Here is a 26125-nt window from a genome sequence, read left to right on the forward strand (position 1 = left end):
TTCTAGCTCAACAATGTTATGGAAATGTCATGATTTGGAAAATGTGAATTGAATGCCATCAATCTTTAACAAATCTCTAAAATTCTTCAAAAAGGGATCTCATGGAAGGTTAGTTGTTGAAATTCAAATTTAGATAAATATGTTCCTAGTGGAACAAGGTATGTTAGAGTATGCTTTCAATCATTGCAGATATTGAAGTGTAAGCCCTATTCTATGGAATTTATACCATATGAGAACTATATGGTAGATATAAATTGAATCTAATGAGAGTTGAACTATGGAAAACATAGAGAACATGGAAAGTTAATGAGATGCATGTTATCAAATGTTTGTAGAAGTTCATAAAAGCTAGTGGTGGGAGGAAATGGGAAAATCCACACCAAACAATATTCCTTTGTAATTCTTGTTAATCCATTTCCATTAGACAAGAATAGTGGTTTAATTGATTAAATATTTCTTGTGTCTTCTCTTCTTTCATAGTTGTGTTGAAGAAGATGTGGAGAAGCATTGGTTCCTTTATGATTTGGAGCACATGGAGAACCATCCATGCCATCAACTAGGTAAAGTTTCAAACAACATTATTCTAGAGAGCTTTGTAGTGGCATGTAAAGTGTACTCAAAGTGATCCTACTAACCTAATATCAACTTTGGATCATTTGTGTCAAGATTTTATGAAGGAGTTTCAAAATCCAAAATTGGTGTTGTAGAGCATTATCCAGTTAAAAGGGATTAAATAAAAGGTGGTAGAGCCACTTTGGGAGTATGACTAGTGGTTTTGAAATATCATGACCAATCTAAATTATAATACTTAGGATGTGCATCATAAAGAGTAATTTATTGGTGGATTTCTACCACATTTCCAAATCACATTATTATAGTAGTGATTGAGTGATCAATTGGAAGTGCTAACCACCACTGTGTGGGTGATATCATTAGAAGAAAAAAATTCTCCAAGATGGTCCTTAGCCAACAGCGCCTTGCCTCCATCAGATAGCTTGATGTGCCATTTCCTCCACCACCCGAGCCAGCCTTGTGGTCCCTTGCCCATCTATTATGATCACATGCTTGAATGTGGACATGTTGACCCCAAAGTTATGATGTTTCAATGGTTTAGTTGAGTGATTTTGTTTAATTATCATGGATACTTTTGGGCATGGATTGGTGCATGGATTCAGCAAAAAGAGTGGAATAGGTTTGTACTCTTGTCTTGTCTGCCTAATTTGGTAGTTACCCTTATATCCTAGTCTCGTGGGATCACCTTTACTCACCATTAGCTTTAGGGATTCCACTACATGGGAAATCTCAATTTTGGTTGCAAGGTCCCACTTCCTGATGCCATATACATCACTATCCTTTGCTCATTTTAACCCCATTCATCACCTTTCCCATCTAGTCCACATAGGGTTAGCCTCCCCCTCCCCTTTTCCAAATTTTGGCCCGGGCATAGAATGATGCCTAGAGGTTGATGTAACTAAAAACAAAGGAATAATCATAATTTGGCCAATTAAAAAAAGAAATGTACCACAAAATGCAAAATATTACCAGGACATACAAATTTAGCACACAGGCAAAAGCCAAACATGAGCTCTACCCCTTGTTCATGGCCATCACCCTAGTTCCTATGGGCCTTAGATGAGCCCCCTCCACATCAAGGAACCCATTATTGTACCAACCCATGGTAGGAAACGAGTTACCCCACCTTAAAAGGGGGTATCTACTGTTATATTCCACACATCATGCTCTCATCCCCTAGAGCCTCGAGCAGTTATGAAGAAAAATCAATCAAAGGAAAAATGCATATGAAGAAGGGTGGAAAAATAAATGTCATGGTAACTCATATACCACGATTTTCTCCTTCCTACAATCATATACCCAACTATGGGCTTCCCTAATCATACCTACCCTTGTACCATGGCATGTGGCCCGGAGGTTCCCCTTCAACCCCATTGCATCCCATCATTATATCAGATGCCACCTACCCATTAATGGATATACCATGGACATATCACCCCCTTTAAAGGCTGAAACCACCTAATAGGGTCTTTGGTTAACCCCCTTATTGGGCTTGGAGACACTTGTACACGCCAAAGACCATTGTGGAAGGGCATTCCACCATGAATGTCCCACTTGATTCCTTGAATTTAAGCTATTTTACTTGATTACTCTAATGATTTGTTGTATTGGAGGGAAAGGGGACGCATTGGATCTTATGCAATATTGCAGGTGGATCTCCATTTTGGGGTTTGGTATCCCTATACATGGTCCAATCTCTCCAGAGGGCCACACTGGCACTTGTAGGGTGAGTGTTGTGAGCCATGGGTCTCCACCATAGCAGAGAGTACTTCATGGATCCCCAACACCATTCAGTGATTGCTCGTATTCCACCTTTTGGATGAGGATGATGCACCTAGTTCACCATTCCCAACCAGCTCCAAATTTGCACCATACACTTGGAAAATGTTCCAGGGTCCAGATGATGATGTGCCTCATTGCAGGAGACAAGCGGAGAGCTTACACCATTATCCTATTCCTTACAGATGGTTTACATGCATTATCAATCCACTTGGAGACCCATGAGGATGTCATTGGGATCATTGCATTCAAAATCTCAAAGAAAATTAGTCCTTTAATCCTGTTCTCTTTCCTAATTAGGTCAATCCCATCTTTGATTTATCAAATCCATACCTTTGACCTAGTTTAGGTCCACTTGGATTTTTTTGTGGTCCCACAAATCTTAAACTCAAATTCCACAAGGATTACCTAGAAGCCATTTCTTCATCAAGATCCTTAAGTCTAGGAAACCACTTGTCAAATATTATCTGCTAGACCTAGACTCAAGTATCTTCTTAGCCCTTTTTAAAGAGCCCATCACCTTGCTTATCAAGTAAGTAAGCCATATAATTGAGTCTCTCTTGTTAATAGGCCCTAGGAATCACCCTCCATCCACTCATTGATCTATTCATTCTTGTGATTCCTTTCATATTGGGACTCCTCTCATCAATGGAAGTTTGTAAAGAGCAGGAAGCCTTAGCTAAGGTGACAATCGGCTATCACTCCAATGTTTCCCTCATAGGACCCTTGCTCGTTTGAGTGGTAACAAGAAGCATTGGAGCTTGCTATGTAGCTTAAATCAATCAATGGATTGGTAGATATATTTATCCCAAGTTTCGCACCCAGAGTGGCCTAATTTTAATACTAATTGATTGTTTTGTCAGAATATATCCAATAATTGGAAAAACGGAAGCAAACTAATCAAAGAGGCAGATCTACAATCTAAGAAACTGGATATCATCTACAAATTTATTTCATAATGGTTCAAAGTTATACCATTATTGATGCTAACCCATTTATAGGGAGGTTAGAAAAGGGGATTTGTGAGCTCTTTCGCAATTTATGCAATGATTTTTACCACTCTCCCCTAATATAGAATTACAACAACTTGTGATAGTTGTACATAACAACTTATGTAAGGTAAATACCCATTGTATGAAGGAATTTGAATACCATGGGTTGATAATCTATTGGCATATATTAATGTGCTTAACCTAAGTGACTCAAATCAATCACCTACTAGCATAGAACTAGCCAAATGCCTAGCAATATTTGTAGCAACTAATTAAGCTAACCCCTTATACTCCCATTAAACTTCCTTTAAGGAGATAAAAGCTAAAGTCATTGTGCTTGATACTTTGATAGTTATATTGAAAAAAAATCTAACGAGCATATGTACATTCAACTACCAACCATCCTTTCTATCCATTTAATTTTTTTTGTTTAAAAGTCCCATGGGAAATTTATAACACCATCATTCGACAACTTTGGATTTACCAACTGAAATTCTTCGAATCATTGTGGATGAGAACAGAATTTTTAAACACTTTCTTCTCTTTATCTTAAAAATAGAATACATAAACTTCAAAAATACCTCTAATTTTAAAGTAAATTTTTGCTAAACATTTTCACATAAATTAAGTATATTTTAATAAATAAATTGTTTCTTTTAATGTCATATTTTAATTTTTTTTTAAGTAACAATTGTATTCCCCAATTGAGGTGAGAGATAGGTGAAGGGATGTGATGGGTTTTGATCTGACATAATGAAGTTAACGATAGTAAAGGGAGGGGGGTGTCATGGCTACCCCCACACAAGTTTTCCCATGCGCGGGACATCAGAGCAAGATTATAACCAAGGAAGGAGGAATTTGGAGGTTAAAGAGAAGGTGACCACCATAACTTTTGTAGGTGGAAGATCATTGAGAAATCAAAACAAGGCACCCTTTGCAAGTAACCTATGGCAAGGGAGAATCTCCAAGGTAGTCGTGGGAGGTGAGGACAACGCCAAAGTCCAGGATTTCGTGGTGAGCTCTCCTTTCTTCATCACTGTCTCTGCAGACCCTGCATGTATTCAATTCTACTTTCCCCATGAATTATTTTCTCTTGGTCGCTCTCCAAAGAACAATCACCCACTCCTACTGTGAGGATTAATAGCTAGTGGTGTTTTTAATTGGAAACCCTCAAGCGTCTCTCCAATAGGGGTTTGTTGAAGGAAATGATGTGACCTATGTCGTAACATATTGGAAATTCTAACACCCGTAGGGGGAGGGGCCGAGGTCGGGGTCACGGGCAGAGGAGATTTGCTAGGGGTCGAGGCCATAAGAATAATCATCGCTTTTTTTATGTTGCAGCTAGCTCTTATAGGAAAAAAAACCACCCATAGGCTCGTCAAGCCATTAGTGAGTGGGAATTCGAGATTGGTAACTAGTTGTATCCTAGTGAACAGGAAATTATGGTATATTTTGGTGATATTATCCCAGATCGAGTAAATACACGAGGTCGCCATACTCTTTTTATGAAAATTCTTTACTATTATAGATGATGAATCTACTTGTAGCTAAATTTTTGATGTTTCCCCTTTCAGGCAACCTAAGTTCTTCATAAGAGTTTCAGGAAATTCACAGAGAATTCCAGTTAATTCAGTGTCAGCTACAACATCATAATGCTCACCTTGCACGCATAGAGAGGCACATTCCCTGTATGCCTACAACTAAGTTGTTGGGTTCTAATGCTAAAGACCAGTCAAGCTCTCTGATGATTTGTCTTGAATAATTGCATAGTATGGTTATTTTTGTTGCTTAATCCTATTTATATGAATAGTATTGGCTTTTGGCTAATTTGGTATAGACTCATAGTCGATATGAGTGATAAAGGTAGTCAAAATCATATAGCTTTATTAAACAATCTCATAGTATTTCGTTTTTGGACTGGTTACAATGCACTAGAGGGTCAACAGACCTGATTTCCCAATGGGTAGGTTGAGACCATCTATATATGGATGTTGATTTTGTAATGTCTGCCTTATTTTGAAAAAGTAATAGAAAGGTACCACCCAAACTTACAAAAAAAATTATGGAAAAATATTTAAACATTTCTTTATATTTAACCACATATCTTAAATACAAAATAAAAAAAGCTACAAAATCAAAATGAAAATAAAAATTCAAGAGTTCTCAACCACTTAAAACTACCTCACCAAACTATTACCATTTTATAAATAATACAATGTAAAATAATAACATACCCAATTACTTGTGTTATTGAAAAACATATTTGGACTTGATATGACAATGCTAATAAATGTTCTTAGGCATGCAATATTTAAACTATTACCATTTTATAAACAACTGCTATATAATAGCTAGTACCTGCCGCTTAGTTTAAATATAGTACTATTGCAATTTGATAGGTAAATAATGAATTTTTTAACATTAATTATATAAATGTAAAATGAAAAGAAGTATTCTCATATAGATTTAGTGTACAATTGAGAAACTTTAAACTAGAGGAAAAAGGATAAAAATAAAAGAGAACAATTGCTACAACTACTAAATTAATTAGAGTTTTAAATATTAACTTTATTAATTCTACTCTAAAATTTATTAACTACTTACCACATATTCTTTTATTAAAGTAAAAACTCTTAATATTGAAAAATACAATATACTTAAAATTAATTTCCCACAGATTAAATATAAATAAAAAGGTTACCACAAATCATGAAGAATAATCCATATCTCATACACTACTAACAAAATATTTTGTTAAATGATTAACATTTTCACTTAAATGGAAAAAAAAAAAAATTAAACCCAACATAGGAATTTTTTTAATAATACCCTCCCATCCAAAATTTCATTATAAATGATAAAAGTGTGCTCTTATCAATTGAATATAATGATAATACCTATTTTGTCTGTAAAGTTGCAAGTTGCTCCATTGGTTGGTGTGTTAGAACTTGCCACGTGGTATTAATTTAAAGTGAAAGAAAATTTCACATGAGGGGTTACCGTTATATCCATAATGGCGTCATTCAAGTTTGATGGGATAGCAAGCGGAAGAGGAGAGACCTAATAAAAATTCTATTAAATTAAGCAGAACACTTGTCATAGACATTAAAAGAAGTCATATGAATTCTCAATAGGTGTGAATGACATTGTTGTGATGTGACAACTATACTCTCTAGGTTGTACAATAGCTTTTGTTCTTTTTATTAATTATATCTATACAGAAGTAATGATTACAAAATAAGAGTTATAAGAATTGAATCAATTAAATTTTAAATACATATATTTAAATATTATGAAAAAATAATAAAAATTTAATTATTAATGTTAAACAATGGATGAGTTGATTTTTTTTTTGTCAAAAGGAACTAATAGCTAGTCAATTGAAAATCGAATGCATTATACACTGCGTGTTGATTTGGATGCCTAGAAAATTGTGATTTGATTGTCACATATGTCCTTTACTTTATGATTCATCGAATCATCTGCATAACACCAATATTCTATCTTCTGTGACTGTCATTTGATATTTTGTTTCTTCTAGATGCAAAATAAACAAATACATAAATATGCCCACAAGCTTGGAACAATGCACATGCACTTGACATTTTAAGAAAATAAAACTGGCAAATTTCTGAAAAATAAGTTCCATAAATCCATTTGAAACTCCAAAACCGTGATAGTTATTAGAAAATCAAGAGAGGTTATTTTAAATGAGTCCATTTTGGACAAAATACTCTTTCGGTTTTGAAAAAAACATTCTCATGTGTTTGCAATCGTGCTTGAAGTTAATGTGTTGCATAGGAAAAAACAGAGTTTTAACTGACCAATTTTACAAAAATGCATTGACACACCCATTGTCGGTGCTTTAACCCTATTTATTACAAATTCACATTAACACTCCCGTTGTCAGCATTTTAAACAAATTCAGTCTAAAAGATGTGATTACAATTGGCTCCACGGGGATGTTGTTGGTCATGGATGGCAGCAAGAACCCCATAGACTAGTAGCCTAATTCATTGGATGCTCTCAACATTTTACCTGAAACCGGTAACCTTACCTGCAACCATTTAACTCTACAGCAGAAAACCACACACTGCAAACTCAAAACTAAAATTAAAAAACTCGTTGTTGAAAAAACAAACTCATTACATGTCATTTCCTACTCTAACCTATTATAAGAATCTGCCCAATCAGGTGAAATAAAAAACCCAATGTAACAAAGCAAGCAGATGGCTTAATGATTGGACTTTCTTTTCAATATTCTAACAAAAAAAAAACTTGGAAAATGGCAACTCAAACTCCAACTAAACTGAAACTGATGGTCCATAGACAACAAAAAATACGTGTGCACTGATGACTCCAACGAGCTAGCCAATGAACCATGGAAAACATGCAAATTCACCTCTTCTTGATGATCTACCAACAAACAAGCATTATTTTCATGATTAGATGTTGGTTGTTCTCGTTTTATATCTTGATTCTCAACATCATACTCGAAAAATATGGCAGGAGGTTGTTCACAATTCACATTAGAAAAAACCTCTATACATCCTTGAACAAGCTCAAACAGAACAACCACATCATGTGCATCAAAAACATTTAAAGTTTCCCTTTCTTGTGGTTCAATGTGACTGTTATCTTGGCCTTTAAAATTGTTGAGTTTGTCATTACCAAGGATGTAAAATCAAGAGTAGTTTCAGTGCCATTCAAGGAGTTTTAAACATCCCTCTTTTCTTCAATATTTCTATGCAACTCTAGGTATCTATCCTCATGACTAGTTTCACTGCTTAGAGTTTCCATGTGTGCACTTTCAAAATTCTGATTTTCACCATTTTCGTCATGAGACAAAAACCTAGAAAATGACTGATTAAAAATATATCTAGATGGTTGTCCCTATCATTTTATTGGTCATTTGAAGAATGTTGAAAACAGTGTTGACTATCGTGATCTCTATCTTGATCACAAAAGATTGGAAAGGTTGTTGTACATTTTCATCAAACTCATGGAATGGCATATTACTATCATCATTAAGATTCTGCTCAATTTCATTTTCAGCTAAGGGATAAGTTATTGTTTGCTGAAAACACTCCTAAGCTTTATGGCATCTAGTCTCTACTAGTTCTTCCTTATGAAAAGACATTTCAAATAGTGCTTTTTATTTCTTCATCCATTAAATCTTCATTATTAAATTCAATTCCCACATATTGAATAAATCTTTCGAAAGATTCACAAAAGTTCTCAAAAAGTGGTCAATATTGGGAGCATTCCTTTTAATTCTTATAGAAAATAGTATGAAAATATTTAAGAGAATAAATACTAGTAGGTGGCAACCTTTCATACTAGGGTCTTGCATTTTCTTCTAAGGTTGCCATAACATTTTCATCAGGAAGTCTTCATTAAATTTAACCCCAAGCCTATGTATATGCATATGAAATTTCACCAAATGAAGAGCAGCATCATCCCCATCCTCATTTTGAATCTTGGAAAGTATAATTTCCAATATATACCAGGAATACAATTTGGAAAGCCATGAATATGAGCATGATTCATAGGAGTGTACCTTGTAAATTTTGGATCCATCTCGAGACAATGGAGTTTCCAAAAAGTTATTCAAACAACTGAGTCTTTGGTTAGTGGAGTGGTCAATACATTCTTCAAGCTTCAAATTCTTCAGATAATGGAGTTTCCATGAACTCTGGATTGTTTGACAATGGAGTCTTTAGGTGAATGGTGCACAAATGCTTTTTGTTTGACCTTCGTTCACCATTAGAATTCAAATCTGATCATTGTATTTTCTTTTCGGATATTTGCTTGAAGATTTCACCTCACCGGTAACAATGCCAAAATGTTATCACTTAGAGAAAGCCTTGATTGTTGGGGGAAAACTCTAAGGTCACCTCTGACCGCTTTGGACTTGGAAGTTGTCCATTCTGAGTCAGAGAGGATCCTCTCCTTGAAAACCCTACTATTCCTGGTCACTTCTAGCAGTAGGTGACTTCATCTTAATGGTCAAGTTTTGTTGGGTGACATGGAATTGGTTTGGAAAGGAAAGATAAAACCATTGGGTATGGAGTCTCTGATACAAAAACACTAGCTACAAGTCCTCCAAACTAATCTAACAGAGGTAATATAGAAGCAATTTCCTTAGACAAATTGTTAACAAGATATGGTAGGAGACAGTAGAAGTAAACATCAAAGAAAAAGAAACCATGTGAATTTTGCAATTGACATTTACGCTGAAGAAAAACACACAATCATAAGAATAATCATGAATAGAGCATACATGAAGAAATATGATTCATAACATTGTACTCAAATACCAAATATCCATGAATTCAAAGTATGGCCAAGGAGAAGAAAAAACACAGTCGAAAACTAACTGAAAACTTTCCACACATGAATCTTCTAAATCCAATAATATTGCTTGCAACAAGTTCTATTGGTATCAAAAAATAATATACACGAAGGTTTGATTTTTTCCAAGGTTATAAACCCTTATTACATATGAAAAATAAAATAGATAGAGAATACAATCTCAATTTGTTTCTATTTTTCCGGAAATAAAATTAAACAAAAATCTCAAAATAACCTAAATCTAAAATAATTGCAAAATGGCCTCGAATGGTTAAAGGTTGTTGGTTAAATATCCTAAATAAGAGAGATCTAACCTCTGTCTTGAACCTGGATATATCTCTTGTTATTGATTTTGTGCATGAAAATATGTGATATGGAGTTAATTTGATCCTCTCAAGAAGCTAGAATTGGTTTGTTTACTCTACCTTAAATCTGGATGAATGCCATAATGATTCTTTGGTTGATGCTTAGTTACCACCTGTGTCCTTCAAATGCATATTTTTTGCCTAAAAATATGGAATTGCTCCCTTGGAATCTAGAAATATCTTTAACAGTTGATCCATGTTGCTACGTGTTCATGATATGTTGGATATGTGCCTAGAAAGATGAATCTTGTTTGAAATTGTTGTCTGATATCTAGAACTTGACATGAAGTTGTTAAATATAATTCTTTGACATCTAAAGATGAAGAGAATCCTAAACCACCTCAAATGTTGGTTTGGATGCCTAGAAAGTTGTGATTTGATTGCCACATATGTCCTTTACTTTATGGTTCATTGAATCATTTGCATAACACCAATCTTCTATCTACTATGATTTCCATTTGATATTATGTTTCTTCTAAATGCAAAATAAACAAATACATAAATATGCCCACGAGCTTGGAACAACGTACATGCACTTGACATTTTAAGAAAATAAAACTAGCGAATTTATGAAAACAAGGGTCTAGAAATCCATTCAAATCTCAAAAACCATGATATTTGTTCAAAAACCGAGAGAGGACATTTTAAATGCATTCATTCTAGACATAAATTTCTTTCGATTTTGAAAAATTCGTTCTCATTTGTTTGGAAAGCGTGCCCTAAATTATTGTGATGTAAAGGAAAAAACAGAGTTTTAACTGGCCATTTTTACGAAAATGCGTTGACTCTCCTCACATTGTCAACGCTTTAACCCTGTTTATTACAAATTCACGCTGACATTCCTATTATCAACGATTTAAAAAAATTTAGACTAAAAATTGTGATAACACTAGCATTGTACTCTAGTCTTGTGGAGGGTTAGAGCTTTTCAAGTTAAGGCCTTGCTATGTTGTAATTTGACAATATTGGTTATTATGTTGATGCTTAAAGATGTCTTATCAATCCGACTCTTATTATAATAATATTTCAATTTGAGAAGTATCCTTGTACTGGTTATGGAATTATGAATACCTCCCTAGTTAAGAGGGAGTGCTAGAAAATGTAACTAGGTTCGATCTTCATAATGATCTTTGTACTTATATTATTGCATGTTTTATGTAAAAGAAAAAGAAGAAAATGAATTATTATTATTATCATTTTATTAGATAAGTGTGTTCTTCATCCTTCTAGGATTTTTTGAGTGAAAGAATCAAAGTCTTATTTGAATCTATTGTAAAGAAAAAGGAAAAATAATTTTAAAATATGTAATTTGGGTCAAAAAACCCCTAGATGCCAAGTTGACCCTACCTGTCAAGTCTGTTGTGCCCTAAAGGTGATGTATATTTGCACCCCTCTAGACAATATAAATAGAAGATTATTTGAGCTCATTTGGACTCACACAATTTGTTCAATTAGTTCTGAAAATTCGCAAAAGGAGGAGGTTCAAAGTCTTATGTTGGAGAAGGGTTTGTGGAAGTTTTGCCTTCTCTTATCTCTTGTTGAAGATTTGTTGTTGGTCTCTTGATGTTGATGGATTTTTTGTGTAGAAGGAGGGTTTGACTTGGCATCTAGAAGGTTGGTCATGGGTCTTGGATATCTCAATTTGATATGATTCTATAAGAAGAGAATTTTTTTGAGTTTTGCCCTAGCTTGGAGCCTATATCTTGTGTTTCTTGTGTACTATGATATTCATGTTTTTGCATTTGATAATTGTTTGGTGAAGAAAAACATAATTAAATTAATAAGAAGCCAACAAATTTAACAAGCAATTATCAAATAAAAAATAAATCTAATTTAACTCACAAGTCTCCCGTTTTCTAAAAAAAAATTGGCATCGATGTTTAAGAATTGTGTTGAATTTTGAAAATTTTAATAAATTTAAAGTCCTATGGTCTTGAACTGTCATGAGCACTTAATTTCTAGCTCAAAAATGTTATGGAAATGTCATGATTTGGAAATTGTGAATTGGTTGTCATCAATCTTTGACAAATCTCTAAAATTCTTCGAAAAGGGATCTCATGGAAGGTTAGTTGGTGAAATTCCATTATAGATAAATATGTTCCTAGTGGAATAAGGTATGTTAGGGTATGCTTTCAATCATTTCATATATTCAAGTGTAGGACATATTTGATGTTATTGCTACCATATGAGAACTATATGGTAGATATAAATTGAATCTACTTAGAGTTGAACTATGGAAAACATAGAGAACATGGAAAGTGAATGAGATGCATGCTATCAAATGTTTGTAGAAGTTCATAAAAGCTAGTTGTGGGAGGAAATGGGAAGATCCACACCAAACAATATTCCTTTCAAATTCTTGTTAATCCATAGCCATTAGACAAGAATAGTGGTTTAATTGGTTGTCTTTCTTGCGGCTTCTCTTCTTTCATAGTTGTGTTGAAGAAGATGTTGAGTAGCACTTGTAACTTTATGATGTACTTTGGAGCACATGGAGAACCATCCATGCCATCAACTAGGTAAAGCTGGAAATAGAATTATGCAAGAGAGATTTGTAGTGGCGTGTAAAGTATACACAAAGTTCTCCTACTAACCTAATATCAACTTTGGATCATTTGTGTCAAGATTTTATGAAGGAATTTCGAACTCCAAAATTGGTGTTGTAGAGCATTATCCAGTTAAAAGGGGTTAAATAAAAGGTGGTAGAGCCACTTTGGGAGTATGACTAGTGGTTTTGAAATATCATGATCGATCTAAATTATAATACTTAGGATGTGTATCATAAAGAGTAATTTATTGGTGGATATCTACCACATTTTCAAATCCCATTATTACAGTAGTGATTGAGTGATCAATTGGAAGTGTTACCCACAACTTTTGTGGGTGATATCACTAGGAGAAAAGCAATCTCCAATATGGTCCTGAGGCAGCAACCCCTTGCATCCACTAGATAGCTCAATGTGCCATTTTCTCTGCTACCCGATCCATCCTTGTGGTCCCTCGCCTATATTTTATGATTAGGTTGGGTTGTGTTCTATTCTTTCCACAACTACACCCCATGTATGGCACGTGGGGCACTGTTGGGGAGTCACGAGGGGGGACAGTTTCCCCCTTTGTTGGGGGGTATGTAGGGGGGTGGTATCCCCCCTGCACGAGGTATGGGGCAGTGCCCGGGAAAAATATTTTTGGATCCTATATTATGTGGGTCGACCTACCTATCGTTTTGTGCATGGATTTTGCACATGGTTTTGAGCATGATGGTTTTATATCCATTGTATTTTGTAGATCCAGTCAAGGGAACTATTGTTATGTTCTAATCCAGGGTTAATGGATTGGGGTTTATGGATGCTTCCGCATGTATATATGTGTATTGTAACATTGAAAGGAATATAATGAAAAATCAATCTAGTAGTCCCGGTTTTGGGATCCAGGGGAAAATCTCTGTGTATATTTGCTTTATGTTTTATGCTCTCGTCATTGTTTGTTTCTTGTTTTTAGAATTCATATGCACGCAAATTTTGTACGGGGTTGAAACCTACATTTGGTATCAGATTTGTTTTGGCTTCAAGGGGGCGCCCTTGTTGTTGAGGGGTTTTTCTCGAGCCTGTGGTAGACCTCGTTCAGTGGGAGATCTGTGGGATCGATTCTTGTGGTGAAAGAAGATGGCGAGCAGTGGAAAGATAAAGATCGAGAAATTTAATTGTTAAATTTTTGGGTTATGGAAACTCGAGATGGAGGATTTGTTGGAGGATAAAGATCAGTGGATCATGGTAGATCCAGGTACTAAACCAACAACAATGTCAGCTGAATATTGGGCGAAGTTGGATCGGAAGGCAAAGAGCACAATATGGTTGTGTGGCTAAGATTTAGTATTGTTGAATGTATCAGGGGAAGCTTCGGCGAAGGCTTTGTGGGACAAGATAGGGACTTTGTACTAATCTAAGTCTCTGGTGAATAATTTTTTTCTATGGAAAAAGATATATAACCTGAGGATGAAGGATGGAGACTCGGTGACAGAGCATCTGAACGCCTTTAATACTATGGTAAGCCATTTTTTATCTGTTGATATTAAAATTTCAGCTGAAGATAAGTGCATAAGTTTGTTGTGTTCTCTACCAGATTTGTGGGATAGTCTGGTTGTTGCAATAGGTAGCAATGCAACTGCCTTGCAATTTGATGAAAAAGTATCATCCCTGTTGTCGGAGGAGATGAGACGGAAAAATATGGAGGGCCAGAATGGTGATGCCTTGCTCGTACGAGGACAGTCCCAGAATAGAAACAAAAATAAGTCCTCGAGTGGGAGATCTAAATCTCCAGGAAAACCTATGAAGGTGTACTAGAAATGTGGAAAGGAAGGGCACTTTAAAAGGGACTGTAATCTAAATCTCCTGAGAAAGGAAAGGGATCTGACGATGCTCCTTCTGCAGAGGTGAAAACCACCTCAGATGAGGGTGGCGATGTGTACTTGGCTTCTTCTTCAAGTACACATGTAGATAATGAGACATGGTTAATTGACTCATGTGCATCCTTTCACTTCACTCCCCATAGAGAGTGGTTCTACGAGTATGAGAAATATGATGGTGGTGATATCTTCTTAGGGGATGACAGGCAGGATAGAATCGTTGGTCATGGAAAATTCAAGTTGAATTTGCAAGGTGGAAGGATTAGAACACTTTTGGGTGTTCTGCATATCCTTGCATTGGCCAAAAATCTAATTTTTGTAAGAAAGTTGGATGATGCATGTGTAAAAACAGTGTCCGAGAAAGATACATGCAAGATGGTTCAGGGAGCACTGGTATTGATGTGGGGAGTTTGGATTGGAACTTTGTACAAGCTTCAAGGTAGCACTGTTATTGATGGGTGCAACAGTTCTGTGGTTCCTAAAAGTGGAGTATAAATTCTAGTGGTCTTTGGAGAAAGGACCATGCTATGGCATCAAAAGCTTGGACATATTGGAGAGAAGGGCCTTAGAATACTTCATGGTAATGGTATGATAGAAGGTATGTCTAATTCCTCTATGGATTTTTATTTCTGTGAAAATTGTGTATATGGGAAGCAGAATCGGGTCAGTTTCCCCTCTGGTATTAAGAGGGAAAAACAAATATTAGAGCTTGTGGACAATGATGTGTTTGGACCTGTTTCGGTTCGATCACTGGGTAAGTTTGTGTACTATGTATCATTTATAGATGCTTCTCAAGGAATACATGAATATATTTCCTCAGGAAGAAATCTGAAGTCTTTGACAGGTTCAAAGAATTTAAGGCTCTGGTGGAAAACCAGACAGAGAAGAAGATAAATGTGTTAAGGACAGAAAATGGTGGAGTGTTTTGCAAGAATGAATTTAAAGAGTTCTGTAAGAAGTTTGGTATAGCATGGTAGAATACTACTCCATACACACCTTAGCAAAATGGAGTTGTAAAAATAATTAATAGGACATCGATGGAAAAAGCAAGAAGCATGCTCATTGGTGACGAGTTAAGACAGGAATTATGGGCATAGGCAGTGGAGACTGCATGTTACTTGGTCAACATATCACCTTCATCAATGTTGGAGGATAAGACTCCACAAGAGGTATGGACTGGTAAGAAACCCTCTCTTTCACATCTGAGGGTATTTGGATGTGATGCATATGTACATGTTCCAAAGGAGAAAAGAACGAATTTGGATAGTAATTCTGAAAGGTGCACCTTTATTGGGTATAAGGATGGTTTAAAAGGTTATAAGATTTGGAACCCAGAAATAAGGAAGGTTGTGTACAGCCGAGATGTGGTGTTTCGAGAGGTGAAATATTTTATTAAATATGAAGTCCTACCAAAGGAACCTGATAATATACAGTTTGAGCTAAAGACGAAAGAATCAGACTCTAGAACAGAATAGGAATCAGAATATGAAGAGCCACAAACTCCAACTGTGAGAAGATTAACTCAAGAAAGAAGACAGCCAGAAAGGTATAGTCCATCTGCTTTCAGTTCAATTTTTTTTTTATCTATTACTGATGATGATTCTAGAACTGTGAGGAAATTAGTAGATTCAGAGGATGGAAAAATTTGGAAAGAGACCATGGTTGAGAAAATGGCATCTTTACAGAAAAATGAGTCTTGGGATTAGTGTAGTTGTCAGCTGGAAGGAAACCCATTATCAGAAAATGGGTGTTTAAGAAGAAGATGAATGCAGAAGGCAAGGTGGAGAAATACAAAGCTTGATTGGTAGAAAAAAGTTATTCCCAGGTGTTTGGAATTCATTTTGGTGATTATTTTTTCTCTTGTTGCCAAGATAGCTTCTATTAGATTACTTTTATCTATTGTTGATGCTTTTGATTTTGAGGTAGAACAGATGGATGTGAAGCCAACATTTCTTCATGAGGATCTAGAAGAAGAGATCTACATGAAGCAACCTGAAGGCTTTGCGGTGAAGGGTAAGAAAGAACTGGTATGCAAGTTAAAAAAGTATTTGTATGGGTTAAAATAGTCACCAAGGATGTGGTATCAAAAATTTGATACATTTATACAGGGACTTGACTTCACCAGAAGCAAAGCAGATCATTGTGTGTATTTTAAATTAATTGATGACTGTGTTATTTATCTGGTCTTGTATGTGGATGATATGTTGCTGCTTGGAAATGACAAAGAAATTATCCAAGATTTGAAGACCCAATTGTCCTCCAAATTCGACATGAAAGATCTTGGTGCTGCAAACTATATTTTGGGCATGGAAATTAAACGAGATCGGGCAAAGAGGAAGCCCTGATTAAACTAGAGGAATTATGTCGAGACAATATTGCAGAGGTTTAATATGTAGGATAGTAAACTGGTGAAGGTTCTTATTCCTATAGGTGTAAATTTATTTATTGAACAGTGTCTCAAGACACAAGAAGAGGAAGAGGACATGTCCAGTGTTCCATATGCAAGTGAAATCGGTAGCCTGATGTATGCAATGGGTTGTACTTGACCATATATTGCACATGTAGTGGGAGTATTGAGTAGGTTTATGTCAAAACTAGGGAAGGAGCATTGGACCGCAGTGAAGCGGGTTTTCAGGTATTTGTGTGGCACTAGTGATTATGGTTTGTGCTATCAAGGAAGACAATGATTGGACATAGTTTTGGACAATTGTGGCTTTGTTGATGTAGACTGGGCTAGAGATCTGGATCAAAGAATATCTACAAGTGGGTATGTGTTTAACCTATTTGGAGGTGCAGTTAGTTGGATGAGTAAGAGACAGTCTGTAGTGGCACTTTCAAGTACAGAGGCAAAATACATGGCAGCCACTCATGCAAACAAGGAAGAAGTTTGGTTGCAGAAATTGTGTTCAATCATGGGGCTAGTACATCGAACTATAAGGATATACTGTGACATCCAAAGTGCAATTTTCTTGGTAAAGAACCCTACTTATCATTCAAAGATAAATCACATTGATGTTCAGTGTCACTTTGTGAGGGATATGGTTGAAGAAAAAAAGGTGTTTCTGGTAAAGGTGGACACTTTGAAGAATATTGTAGATGCATTGATAAAGTCTATGAGCACTGAGAAGTTCTCTTGGTGTAGAGAAACAATGGGAATTGCAGGGTTGAATCAATGACTAAACTCTCTTGTGGCCTCCTATGGAAAGAAAACAACAAGTGGGAGAATGTTGGGTTGTGTTATATTCTTTGTGCAACTACCTATATTAGGTGGGTCGACCTGCCTATGGTTTTGTGCATGGATTTCGCACATAGATTTGGGCAAGATGGTTTTCTTTCCATGGTATTTTGTAGATATGGTCAAGGGAACTATGGTTATGTTCTAATCCAGGGTTAATGGATTCTTTGGCATGTATATATATGTATTATAACATTGAAAGGAATATAATGAAAAATCAATCTGGTAGTCCCGGTTTTGGGATCCAGGGGAAAATATCTGTGTATATATGTTTTATGTTTTATGCTCTCACCATTGTTTGTTTTCTAATTTTAAAATTCATATGCAGGTAATTTTTGTACAGGGTTGAAACCTACAGATCACATGTTTCAAGGTGGACCTGTCGACCCCAAAGGTATTATTGTCCCTTAAGAAACCAATTTCTTGGCTGTGGAGAAATTGTGCTTAAGACATTAAATTTTATTATGCATGTCACTTATTTGTATAATGTATCTTCATATGAAGGACCTGAAGGACCTAGATTTTAACACTTAATATTTAGTTGATATGAAAATCTCAAAATGCCATGTGATGTTGGATGTAAATGTTGTGTGAAGAATATCTTGAGAAATTAAAGATAATATGTTGTGTTTGACAAGAACTATTATTTGTAACTTAGAAGAAATATAGAAGGAAGAACTTTAAATATGGGAGCGCTATTTTAAGGAATTTTAACTTTATTCACATAAGTAAACAAAGACCTGCAGCGTCATTACCATATTGAAAGAGAGGAAGAAACATAATGACACATAACAGAGAAATTACAAAATCATACCCAACACTCTATGGAAAACTCATGATTCTTTCATTGATCATCAATCTATCAAGTACATAATAGCATAGTCTTCAAGTTATTCAAAAGTTCAGACCCGTCGTCTATCATTTTCCCTCTTTTTATAAATCGCGAGACAGTTGGTAACTACCAAAACTGTCAAACTGCTTAACTACTTTCTAACTATCTAAAGTAAAAGTCATTACAAAATATTACATTAGAGGGTAAAAGACACCTCATTTTTCTCAGGAAATAAGATAACATGAAGTAACATAAATTAAAGTATGATTGGTGATTGTTGTTCATTGTTTGAATCTGTGGCTTGAGTAGGTGGTCCTACTGGTGTATCTTTGGTCTGCTCTATCATCCATTCTTTACATTTTCTCCATAATGGTACATTTGACTTTGGTGCTTCTTCCAATTTTTCAAGTGTTATTCTGCATGTTGTAATCCTACTATAAGTAGGATTATTTGTAAACAGAGTCTTTACCATCCATAGAAGCTTAAAATCTTTGTTAAGGTAGTTCACAATAGTGGCTCCCTTTAATACTGCTGTCTTTTCATGAGTGTTATCAACTTTTCTCTTTGCCTCAACTAGAAAAGTCTCATATGTCTTCCATGGCAGCAAGTTTCCTTGTAAATCCCAACAAGAAGGAAGTCCATCTCTAACTCTTTTATCAAACAGAATGTTAAACTTGGAAACTGCTTCCTTCATCTCATTTATCTTCTTCTTAGCAGTATTTCTGTAGATGTTTCTGACAATCATCTTGTTGAAATCTATTAAACATAATGTTCTATATGGCATGTCATGCTCCTTTAATTCTAAAGTAGATTTAGAATTAATGAAATCTATCATTCTCTTTGCAAAATTTGATCTATCTAAATCTTTTTGCTTATTTTTCATGACCACACCTTCCATGTCTCGGACTATTGTTTTCTCCTCAGAGATAATAACAAGGAATTCCTAGATGCCCTTGATAATCTCAATGATTTCATCCCATAGGATTTCCCTAGCTTGAATTAAGGACATATTTCCCTTCATCTTTTCCTTCAGCCTTTTAATTTCATCTTCAGCCCTTAGAAGATCTTCCCTATACTTTTTTGCATTTTCTTTCTCCATTCTTGCTTCCTCTTCACTCAAATTCAATAGCTTAAAGGTTGTTTCCAATTATCTTTGTGCTTTCTATACATCAGATCATCCATTTGAAGCTTTGTTCCCAACTGTAATACCTGTGTTTTTGGATCATCTGTGTTGGCTGGCATTACTATTGTACAAACATGAGTATCTACCTATTGTTGTAGCTTATCCAAAGATTCTTTAAGTAAAGAAACTTCTTCGGTTTTTTGCAATACATCTTGTAGGATCTTTTCCTTTTCATTTTCAACTTCAACTATCTCTGCATCAATGGGATGCTCACCTGTGGGTAGATTCAATTTCTTCTTCAAAACCCCAATCTCTGACTTAGAAGATTGCAACAATTTCTGAATCGTAGGTTGATCGTCAGGATTGACACCTATTTTTATGATAATTTTCTTTAGTTCATCCACCTGAGCATTCAAAGCTCTGGAGTTGGATTTCTCCAACTTCAATTGTTGAATTACCTTATTTAGCACTTTCTCTGCCTTAACAGTTGTTGCATTTGTTTTATGTAAATCATTTACAATCAATTTCCCAGTTTGCATGTGCAAATTGATCTTGTCAAGCATTGGAAGCTTGTGATTGTCAACAATCAAATTTAAAGTATTGAAATTACCGGTGGACCCAACTGATATTTCAGTAGGATGAGAGAATGTATGTGTTAAACCTGTACAGAAATTACCTGCATATGAATTCTAAAACACAGAAAATAAACAATGCGAGAGCATAACACATAAAACACATATACACAGACATTTTCCCCTGGATCCCAAAACTGGGACTACTAGCTTGATTTTTCATTATGTTCCTTTCAATGTTACAATACATATTTATACATGTCGAAGCATCCAATACCATGGACCAAAAACCATTGCGTCCAAAACCATGGAATGAAAACCATCGCGTCCAAAACCATAGGTAGGTCCGCCCATAGGTAGGGCTAATCGTGGAAAGAATAACACAACCCAAGAGAGAAAGCAATTTTAAGTTGAATTTTCTCCAAATCCATAACAGAAAACAATCTAGTTTGTTCTGGAGCAGCTTGAGACTTAGCTTGAGCCTCCTTATTTAACTTCACTTTCTGGTTTCTCTCAGCTATTTGAGCAACATACTTTGAATTAAAGGAACCTGATCATGAATAGGTTCTCTAGAAGATGGAGAAGCTGGGGTACCCTCTGCTTCTCCTAACTGAATTGCTAAACCAAGTTGTGTTGAAGACATTGCATCTAGAAGCTTAGTCCTTTTTGTTGCTTTAGATTCTTCCTCATCCAAATCAATAACTTCTTCTCTATCCCTCTTGACTCCTTTTTTCGTGATGCTAGGGGTTTCAATCTCTGTCCTCTACATGTTTTGCAAACCTCCATTTACCAATTTCTCTGTTTCTGGTCTACTTTCATGCACAAAGGCTGAATATCCATTCTCTAGCCTTCTTTTTGAAATAATTTGATGAGGGTCATATGCCCACTCAACCACCTGTAAAAGACACATATCATTCAATAATCTCTCAACCTCTTGGGCAGCCTGCCTGGTGTTCACAATGAAGGGTCCTACTGCTTTGGGCAATTTAAAGAAATAACCTTTCTTCATAGGAACAAAATGAACTTGATCTACATTCAAGCTCTGTCTGATAAATTCAAGTGCAAAAAGCCTCATTGGCACAAATTTTGGTAACCTGTATGGTTTGACAGAGGCTCCATAAAGCTTGATCTTTGCATGTTCCTCAAATATGAACCAGTCTCCACACCTCACATCTTTACTCAATTGAAGGAATTCTTGAGCTTTAGGAAGAAATGTTGGGGGAAAGGTTCCATTCAAGATCTTATAAGCCACTGGAAGGAATAAAGAAGTGAACTCAAATAAACCACCATCTCTTGGATCACCCCTTATCAGGTCTGTCCAAAATACCACTGACTGCTTCTTTTTATTTATGTCAACAACATTTAGTCCCAAACCTGTAAAATGTTCAGCATTCTGGTACAGAAATAAATAAGTAATAACTGAAGGAAACTTAAAGGACCCAGTAAGAGGAAAAGTCATGAATTGGGTATTGATAGTATCCACCTAGAATGTTGGAATATCTAGTACTACCTCTGGCTTCATCATTAAAGAGAAAAATCCCAGCACTACTTTATCAACCTGCTTGGAGTCTTCTTTTCCCAGAATCTTAGAAATTACTTGCAAGACAGGTCTTATATCAACTGCAAAAATGTCTAAAGAGAACAAATTCCCATCTAGAGAGAATTGACCAGATTTAGGAGCCAGGAAAGAGGTAACATGAGAAAAATCCTGAGGGGATAGGTTATCATAATATGAAACCAAAGACTCTTCAGTAAAGGTGGTGTAAGTTCCAAATACAGGGTAATTCAAAGCTTGGTGAATTAATTGAGAGGTTACTTGGAAAACACTCTCCCCTGACTGATTCATTACAAAACACTTCTTGGGGTACATTGTTGAGGCTAACCATTGAATGAATTCAGGGAACAAATGAGTCCTTGGAACAAAAGCTGCTAAAACACCTGACCTAACCATTGCCATGAATATAGGGGACTTTTTATGATTTAGAATGACTTCTTGATATAGTGAAAGGTGCTTAATTGTGCAGAGGGTATCAGAAATATCACGTTCAACATCCATTAATGGGGTATGGATGACTGAGGGAGAACTTACTTGTTTGGCCATGGTTTCTGTAGGTGACAGTTGTTGGTGATGGTTGTTGACTCAAAATGTTGAACTGGAAGCGAGGTTGCTCAGTGTTAAAAGCAAAAGACTAATGTAACGGGGTTTTTGCTTTTCTTTTATATATATGGTAAAAAAATGAAGGGAAACCCTGTAATTATTGTAACATATTAATTGAGTGGCAGATGAGGTGATGAAGTACGGTGGGTGATGTGGGCGGTAATAAATGAGAGTGGCGAATGACGTGGAGGAGATGAGGTTGAGTGAAGCAGTGTGGGTGGCCCGCTGTGGGGGCAGGGAGTGTACGAGAGGTTCATTGGGATTGAACCCCCGCAGCGATCACAGGCCGTAGGTATTAGTCAACCATATCGACGTCATGGTCAACTGTGGGGGTTAAGCCTATGTTATTTCTCATGCTCGTTGTTCCCCCGCAAAGCACTTTTCTCACCTTTTAAGCCATATTTTTTTTATATTTCATAATACAGCTCGAGTTTTAGCATATGGGTCAGGCCCACCTTATATTGCATTTGAATGCTGCCAATAGTATAAATCAAATCACTGCTTCGGACTTTCAAATTCTCTTTTGATTTTTAAAACATAATATTTGATTTTTATTATTATTATTTTTGTGATAATATTAAAAATGAAATTCAAATGACGATGGATGCTACAACATCTGGCTCCACCTGGGGATATTGTTGTTTCCATAGAAGCACTAAGAACCGCAGATTAGTGCCTTCACCTCGGGCATGGAGTCATATATTTCTTTGCCAATTTTAATTCTATGGAAATTGTACAATGAATTCACTCCGGTATCTACAATGATAGGGTATTCATGATTCAAAATTTGAAATAATGTTTGAGGTATTGCCCATTGACAGGAAACTATAAAGTTTCACCATCAAGATTCTCTAGGAAGAATGTATTATTTTCCCTTACATATATAATCCTGAATGGGCCATACCAAAGAGGATCAAACTTCCCATGTTTTCCCTTATCTTCTCTTCTAGTATCCCACCTTAACACTAGGTCTCCAGCTTTAAAATCAATTTCTTTAGCTTTTTTGTCAAAAATACCCTTCATTTTTTATTGATAAATAATCAAATTATCTCTTACCTTATCTATGCTTTCATTCAACTCCATACCTTATGCATCCTTCTTATTAAAGCATTGGGTTCTTCTTTTGCCTCCTAAATCATTGCAATCACAGGCTTCACAAGCTGACTAGGAAACAAAGCTTGAGTTCCATACACTAACTCGAAAGGTGATTTGTCTGTAGACCTTTTTGTAGTTACTCGGACAACCCAAAGAGAAAACTTTAATTTCAAATCCTAGTCTTTCTTATTCTCTGGAATAGTTTTCTTAAGATTCTTCATCAATGTTTTGTTAGTGGATTCAGCCAATCCATTCCCCTGAGGATGATAAGTTGTTGAATGAGATAAAATGACATTATACTTCTAACAAAAAGCAACAAACTTAATTGAACTGAACACTTGAGCATTATCAGTTATGATTTTGACAAGGCACCCAAATCTGCTAAAAATGTTTTCCTCTAAAAACTTCATCACCACCTGGTCATTTTCCTTTTTATTAGGTATAGCTTCTACCCACTTGGTGAAATAATCAGTGGCTGTAAGAACCCATTTGTGTTGTCCACTCGAAGGTGGGTTAATTTCTCCAACGAAGTCTAGCCCCCATTGTCTGAATGGTTCTTCTATGAAGACTGGGATCAATGGCAATGGAGCTAACCTCTTTTTCTCAGCAAAAAGCTGACGCTTTTAACAACTTCTGACAAACTTATATATATCACCAAATAAAGTGGGCCAATAAAAGCTTGCCTGGAGAATTTTGTGTGTAGTAGCCTTCCAACTGTAATGTCCACCACATAATTTTTCATGATAATATTTAATTGTCTCTGTAGATTCATCTTTTGTCAAACATAGCAATAAAATTCCCACAAGATCCTTCCAATACAATTTGCCCTCCACAATCACATATGGTTGTGCCTTGATTTTTAATGCTCTATATATTGTTCTATCCAATGATTGGGGACAAGAAAGAAAACATAAATAATGAACTATGTGCTTGTACCATTCTAAACATAAAAATTTATATCGGATCTTCATACCTAGATTTGATTTTTCTTCACCCTCTTTAATTATTTCCTCATTTACAAGTGTTAACAAGCTAACTCCCAATGCTTGAAAATTTGACTCTGTCAAAATCTTTGCCAATCCCTAGCCTTTCACCAGCTTGGTGGGCTTTATGTCTAGGTCATATTCCTGGATCTTAGCTATCCATTTTCCTCTTTTACCTTCCACATCACTCTGGACTAAGACATCCTTCACTGCAGCATTTGGCACATAAGCAATGATCTGTGACTGTAACACATAAGTTCTGAAGGCCTTTAGGGCCTTTACCAAGGCATATACCTATTTTTCAAGAATATTGTATTTGAGTTCAGCATCTCTGAGAACCTTACTAAAGAAAGCAACTAGCTGCTCTTTTCCTTCATCATTTTTCTGTAACAGAACAACAACTATTGAATTGAGTGATGCAAATGAAAATATTTGAAAGGGATTTTGATAATCAGGGCTAATCAAAATTGGAGCTGCTTGTAATGCTTCTTTGATCCTGGAAAATGACTCTCTGGCTTCCTTGGTCCAATGTACTTCATTTTCCTTCTTCAACATATTAGTAATCTCCTTTACAATTTCAACATAATTGGACACAAATCTCCTTAAAAAAATTATTTTTCCCAGAAATTTTTGAATGTCTTTCTTACTCCTGGGCAAGGGTATTTTTTGCACAACTTGCACCCTTGCTGGATCTATCTTTACTCCATCTCTTGAAACAATGTGTCCCAACAATTTGCCTTCTTCTAGAGCAAAAATAGACTTCTTAGGATTCAAAGAAAGCCCAAATTTTTTGCACTTCTCAAAACTCTTTTTAAGATTTTCCAAATGCTCCTCATATGACTTAGAGAAAACAATGATATCATCCAAGTATATCACTACAAACTTATCACCCACAAATGCAATGTCCATAGCCCTTTGGAATGTTTCACCTGCATTCATTAACCCAAAGGGCATTCGAGCATACATAAAGGTTCCCCAAGGAGTTGTGAATTCAGTGTTTTTTTTATCTTCTTTATAAAAAGTCACCTGGTTATACCCGAAGAACCCATCTAGCATTGACATTTTGAATGATCCAGTTACCTTCTGCAGCACATGATCCATTTTAGGTAATGGGTAGTTATCTTTTAAGGAAGCTTTGTTAAAATTTCTAAAATCCACACATACCCTTACTTCTCCATTTTTCTTCCTCACAAGTACTAAATTGGCCACCTAGTCAGAGTATCGAAGTGGAACTATTATCTTGGCATCAAGAAGCTTCTTAACTTCTTTCTCAATCAATGGTAAAAGCAAAGGATTGATCTGCCTAAGTTTCTTCTTAAACAGTTTAATCCCTTCTTTCAAGGGAATCTTGTGTTGAATGATGCTCACATCATATGTCTTGAGATCCTCATAGGACCAAGCAAAAACATCAGTGTACTTCTTGAAAAGCTCAATATATCTCTCTTTATAATTAAATGGAACTTCCTTAAATAATTTTACTAACTTGGGCTCCTTTTGGGTTCCAATATTGTGATCTTGGATATGCTCATCCTGTGAAACTTTCTCTAAACTAACAACTACATCATTAGAATTAAAAAGTCTTTCAAGAGGGACAAGTCCTCTTGGCAGAATATTATCTTTCAATTGAATAATTTTCTGATTAACTATAGAATTTTTAAAATC

The 26125-nt window shown here is 35.6% G+C and overlaps 1 pseudogene; it reads right to left on the minus strand.

Annotated features, from left to right (window-relative positions):
* The window catches only part of LOC149248359 (uncharacterized), a 53801-nt pseudogene extending 34371 nt beyond the window's left edge, over positions 1-19430 (minus strand).
* Positions 19431-26125: the final 6695 nt, after the last annotated feature.

This window comes from Pinus tabuliformis, chromosome 7 (genome assembly GCF_031772625.1).
Source record: "Pinus tabuliformis cultivar Carrire ecotype Pingquan chromosome 7, CPIR1, whole genome shotgun sequence".
Classification (NCBI taxonomy): domain Eukaryota; kingdom Viridiplantae; phylum Streptophyta; class Pinopsida; order Pinales; family Pinaceae; genus Pinus; species Pinus tabuliformis.